The 6,220-nt window shown below is 43.7% G+C and overlaps 1 pseudogene; it reads left to right on the forward strand.

Annotated features, from left to right (window-relative positions):
* The first annotated feature begins 2,321 nt into the window (after positions 1–2,321).
* LOC101430555 (DNA mismatch repair protein Msh6 pseudogene) lies at positions 2,322–2,990 on the forward strand (annotated as a pseudogene).
* Positions 2,991–6,220: the final 3,230 nt, after the last annotated feature.

A 6,220-nucleotide genomic window follows, 5' to 3' on the forward strand; every position in this document is an offset into this window, starting at 1 on the left:
CAAGGAGCCCTTGTAGTTTTTATTGGAAAATGGTATTAGAAACCAAGATCTGGGCACTGGATGTGCTCATTGCTACTGGTGTCACTGCTTCTAGACATCACATTAGTTGAAGATAGTGTATGGAAGGAAAACTATGGGTTGATCTCACCCATGAATACAGATGTTAAAATCCTAAATAAAGGATTAACAAACCAAATTTACAACATATAAAGGACAGATGACCTAGGTTCCTATTCATGATAGGATAGATGATCTACTCAAGATTAAGTTGAGTTTGTTTCAGGAATGCCGGCTGTTAATTTAGAAAATTTGTTATTGGTCACATCAAAGATTAAAGGATTAAGACCAGATTAAAGGAGAAAGTCCACAAGACAATCTCAATAGATGGGAAAAAAAAAAGTATTTGATAAAATGTCATATCATTTATGATTTTTTTTTAAAAATCTAAGCCTCAGAAATAGGAAATAACTCCCTTAATTTGATATAGGATATCTATAAAAGTTTTACAGTAAATAAACCTAATGGAAAAATGTTAGAACTACTTTTTTTTTTCAATTGAAATGAACCATAGATATCTGCTATTATCATTTCTATTAAATATTTTACTGGAATGCTAGCCAGTTCAGTAAAACAAAATAAATAAATAAAAGAGTTATAAAAGATAGAAAAGTCAGAAAACAGTCTTTATTTGTAAATGTTATGACTCTGCAGAAACCCGAGAGAATCTATACAGTAGATATTAGATCAATATTTTAAAAGTTTATTGCTGTATTCAATAGAAATGTGCAGTTAGAAATTAGAATATGTAATTTATAATACCTATGTTAGAGGATGAAATCTAATAAATATGTGCACTGCCTTTGTAGGCCAATTTTAAAAGTGCATTTGAAAAACATGAATGAAGATCTAAAAAAATACATTTTAGATTCTGTTTATCAAGTTTCATTGAAGGGAAGCAGACTTGGCCCAGTGGTTAGGGTGTCCATCTACCACATGGGAGGTCCGCGGTTCAAACTCCGGGTCTCCTTGACCCGTGTGGAGCTGGCCCATGCGCAGCGCTGATGTGCGCAAGGAGTGCTGTGCCACGCAGGGGTGTCCCCCGCGTAGGGGAGCCCCATGCACAAGGAGTGCACCCAGTAAGGAGAGCCGCCCAGCGCGAAAGAAAGTGCAGCCTGCCCAGGAATGGTGCCGCCCACACGGAGATCTGACACAACAAGATGACGCAACAAAAAGAAACACAGATTTCTGTGCTACTGACAACAACAGAAGGGGACAAAGAAGAACAAGCAGCAAATAGACACAGAGAACAGACAACTGGGGTGGGGGGAGGGAAGAGAAATAAATAAATCTTAAAAAAAAAAGTTTCATAGAAAACTCTTCCAGGATTTCATTTGGAATTGCACAAACATGTGGTCTTGGCTGCTGTATTGCTTCCGCCTGATCCCATGGAAACTCTGTACCACAAATTGCACAAAAGTTGATCCCACTTTGAAGCCAGGGGACTGGCCTTTTTTTTTTTTAGGAGGTATGGGGGAATGAACCCAGGAACTCGTACATAGGAAGCAGGTGCTCAACCACTGAGCTATGTCTGCTCCCCAGTGAGCATTGGATTTTTCGTTTGTTTTGTTTTTAGGAGGTACCAGGGACCTCATGCATGGGAAGCAGGTGCTCAACAACTTGAGCTGCATCTGCTGCCCAGGGGGCTGGCCTTCTAGCTCTCACTTCGGTCGGCCTTTGACTGCAGATTGCCCCAGAGTGTGAGGTGTGCGTGAGGACATAACTTCCCAGGTAAGGGAGCATTCATTCAGCCAAGGGGAAAGCTCTAGAGAAGGGGTCAGCTGTGAGCTCTTAGCGGCCAACACTCTCAGCATCTGGAGGACGGGTACATTGGCTTGGTAAAGGGAATCTCTGTAGGACACTGCTAGCATCCAGTACAGTCCCCTCCCCACCTCCACCCACTCAGATCCTCTTGCATCTCACATTAAGTTCATTCAATCCAGACACAGCTTTTCCAGGATTCTGGTTAGTAATTTCTGGGAACTCTTACAAGAGTTAGTGAAATGAACTATGGCCTGCACTGCTACAATTGGTCCCAAATCTGTAACTGATACTTATCACCTTCCCTCTCCACTGCTGATTCCAGGTTTTCCTCCCCCTCAGCTAGCACTTCTTGCTCTAGCTGGCTCTTATGGGGGGTGTCCCAGACTTTCATCTCTGAGTGTTCTGAGGTCCTGGTTACCATGCTTTTATCAGGCCTTGGCTGCAATACTTATACATTTGACAATTAAAATTGGCATGAGTAAACCAAGAGATACAACAATATGGGGGGCAGATCTACACTCAGGGCACAGGCTGGCTTATTAGCTGTAATGACCCAAATGGGTTGTTAGATGTACCTGCTGAAGTATGTAGGTTCATACCAATTGACAGGGTATTTACTAGGCTTGGTGCCTCAGATAGAATAATGTCAGGGGAAAGTACATTTTTTGTCAAGTTGAATGCAACTCTCAGCATCCTTATGCATGCGACAGCACATTCTCTGTGCTTGTGGATGAATTAGGAAGAGGTACTGCAATGTTTGATGGGACAGCAATAGCAAATGCAGTTGTTAAAGAACTTGCTGAGAATATAAAGTGTTGTACACTGTCTTCTACTCACTACCATTCATTAGTAGATTATTCTCAAAATGTTGTTGTGCACCTAGGACACATGGCATGCATGGTAGAAAATGAATGTGAAGACCCTACCAAAAGACTATTACCTTCCTCTATTAGTTCATTAAGGGAGCTTGCCCAAAGACCTATGGCTTTAATCCCGCAAGGCTTGCTAGTCTTCCAGAGGAGGTTATTCAAAAGGAAGATGGAAAAGCAAGAGAATTTGAGATGACTCAGTTACTGCGATTATTCCAGGAAGTTTGCCTGGTTAGTGAAAAGTTGATTGTAGATGCTGATGCTGTTCATAAGTTGTTGACTTTGATTAAGGAATTCTAGACTATATTGGAACCTGAGTTGACTTTTGACAAAGGTGGGGAATTCAGACAACATTATGATCTAATAAACTTTATTTAAAAAAAGAGAGAGAGAGAGATACTCCAGTGGATCACCTGAGCACCAAACATTTTCCTCCCTGTTCCCATTGTATGGCAGCAGCTCTGTCTCTTCCTGATCAATATCAATTACCAGGCCCAGTAAAGGCAACTCCTTTCTTTACCTGCTGGTCTACTAGTATGAGGAGCCCAAAGTGACCAGGCAGAAGGCATAGCTTTAAGCTTAGTGAGACTCTTATTGTATTACCAGGTGGAAGCTTTTCCCCACTCCCACCTCCAGGAACTAGGACTTTTAGTCCCCAGAGCCTAAAGTTTCAGGAAAGGGGAGGACAAGTTGGGTCACTTGGAGTGTTGATGAGCAGAGTCATCCTACTTTTACCTCTTGGTCCCTGGACCCATGTATTCCACCTACTGGGGATACAGCACCATGTAATGATCATTGGTTTAGGGTGTTTATTGCATCCAGAAGACAGCACTTTATTCTTGCAAGGTGTATTCCTAAGCTAGTGCCTCATCTGTACCTTCAAGAAGCCACACCACTACTCTATCAGTCAGTAGCTTCTGATTGGTGTTTATGTACCACCATGCCTCCTTTGCCATGAACTGGGCACCTTAGTCTGAGGTGATGTTATGCAGAGTCATATATAGATCAGACTTTCTGCAACTCCTTTTGGATTGTGGTGCTTGACTGAAGCACAATAAGCAGGAAACCAAATCCACATATAGAATATGTATCAATTTCAGTCAGTATGAATTGTTGCCCCTTTAAGGGTAAAAGGGGTCCAATATAATCAGCATGCCACCAAAGTGGCTAGTTGATCTCCTTGAGGTATGGCGCTATATTGGGGACCCATTGTAGGTCTTTGTGGCTAGCAGGCCTGGCATTCTTTAGTGGCAGTAGCCAGATCAGCCTTGGAGAGAAGGAGTCCATGCTGTTGAGTCGATGCACTGTCTCCATCTCTGCCACCGTTGCTGTCCTATCCATGAACCCACTGCACAAGCATTGAGATGGCTAAGGACAGAGGCTAACTGACAACTGCACAAGTCCTCCTACTCATCTAGCTGCTCAGTCCACTTCTGCAATTGTCATTGTGCCTTCTTTCTTAGGTCCATCCACATGCTTCTTCCCTAAACCTTCTTATTCCCAATCTTCTTTGCCTCCAATCTTTCAGTCTTGCTCATTTATCACTGCCCATGACTCTGTGTGTTGCGTGAAGGCACCCAGCTTAGAGATGATTGAAGGCTGATGTCCAGCTCTTGCTGGTTAGATTCATGTGTCAACTTGGCCAGGGAATGGTGCCCAGTTGTTTGGTCAATCCAGGACTGAGCTTATTGTAATGCAAGGACATTTTGTGGACTTAAATTGTCAGTGAGTTGACTGCATCTATAGCTGATTACATCTATAATCCACTGAGGAGATTGTCTTCAGCAATGAGAGACATCTCATCCAATTAGTTGAAGGCCTTAAAGAAAGAAGTGATTTCAGCATTCAGAGAATTCCCATCTCAACTTCAGACAAACAGCTTCTCCTCGGAAACTCACTAAGGACCTTCATCAGAGTGCCTGCCCTGTGGAATTTGGGCTCGCACACACCCATGGCAGCATGAGACAATTTTATAAAATCTCCTAATATACTGATATCCCTTTTGGTTCTGTTTCCCTAGAGAACCCTGACTAACACATTCCAGTTGCCATGTTGGTAGTGTCCCATCACAGGGCTGGGTTAGAATTGAGGAAGGGCACATTTTTTTATTCTATCTGCCCAGAAGAGGTGTCTCTGAAATTCATCAGCCCAGAGGGAGGAATTTCTCTATAATTTGTTTTCCCAAAGTGGGTATTTTATGCAATTCCCCACTAAGGCACTGTGTGCCCATTTGATAGGGGACAACATGAGAAGATCTCAAGGTATCCTAGAAATTCTTTCTCATTTTAATCAAAAAGTAAAATTCTGGTTAACCAGAGATAGAATGTGTAGCAATCTGGGTCCAATCAGGAGATAGAAACCACACAGTAAATTAAACAGAGGAAGTTTAATATAAAAATACTAACTATGATAAAAGAATAACTGTAAGATATAAGAAACCTTTGTATGGAACCCTAGGGCAGAAGGAGTGCACCCAAGGAAGGACAAAATGGGAAGGGTTCAAGTCTTGCTAGAGTAGGTACATTCAATTTACCCAATGGCAGAGAAGTTCTCTGGTTTGCCAGGCCAAAGCTGGTGGACAAACAACAGGCTGAACTCCAGAGTGTAGATGGGGAGCAGGAAATTAGCAACTGGTGGCAAGGGTAGACAGTGGAAGTCAGGGGTGGGGGTTGAGGGGGGTCATGGGGGACAAGTGGGAAGGGGTAGGTAGGCTAATGTCATGGTGGAGCCCTTCATAGCATGCAGGCGAAGGGATGGCTCGCAGGAGGAGTGGGGGCTTGATGCGTGCAGAGGGAGCCCAGGCTGCCCCTGGAGGGCAGTGGGGAGCAGCCCGTTAGTGACAGGTGGTGTGAGTGTATAGAATCTGGGTCCTGGTTGGGGCAGGAACTCTGGTATCCCTGATGAGAGCTCTGCAAAAAGGTTATCCCCAGTCTGAAGCTACAAGGTCACAAGGAAACCCTTTCTGGGCCCGTGGCTGGGGCAGAGTCCCCTGGATGTTCTCACTCCCACAGCGCCGAGCCCCAGCCCATGCTGGAAGTGGCAGGAGAGCCTCCTCCTGCAGTGCCCTCCAATGCCCTCTAGTGAGAAGCTGAACATCAGGCTCACCTCCAAGAAGCAGTACTTAGAGGAATCTTGTTGTCTATACAGGACAAATCTGTAGAAGGGTGCCTTTGTTGCTGAGAAGCACTAAATGGATAAATGAACAGAAAGAATCTGCATTTTTTGGTAGGCACTGGAACACCCAAAGACTGACACCTACCTGAGCACTCCTGCTCTCTCCTTGACCCCATCGCTCTTTCAGTTTCAGGCTAACATTTCCAATCATTGTTGAATTTTCCTTTTCTTTAGACTCTATCTGATGTGCCACAAAGACTTTCAGAGCATTCTCGACTCTCTCTTCCCGTCTGTTTCTGAGCTCATGTTCTTCATGCCTGCTTTTAAAGGGGTTTGCCTGTCTCTAGTCTCTTCCTCCTCAACACCTTCATTTTCAGTCTTCATCACATACATGCAACCCCAGCCAAGAACATACA

Source organism: Dasypus novemcinctus, chromosome 3 (assembly GCF_030445035.2).
Source record: "Dasypus novemcinctus isolate mDasNov1 chromosome 3, mDasNov1.1.hap2, whole genome shotgun sequence".
In the NCBI taxonomy this organism is placed as follows: Eukaryota; Metazoa; Chordata; class Mammalia; order Cingulata; family Dasypodidae; genus Dasypus; species Dasypus novemcinctus.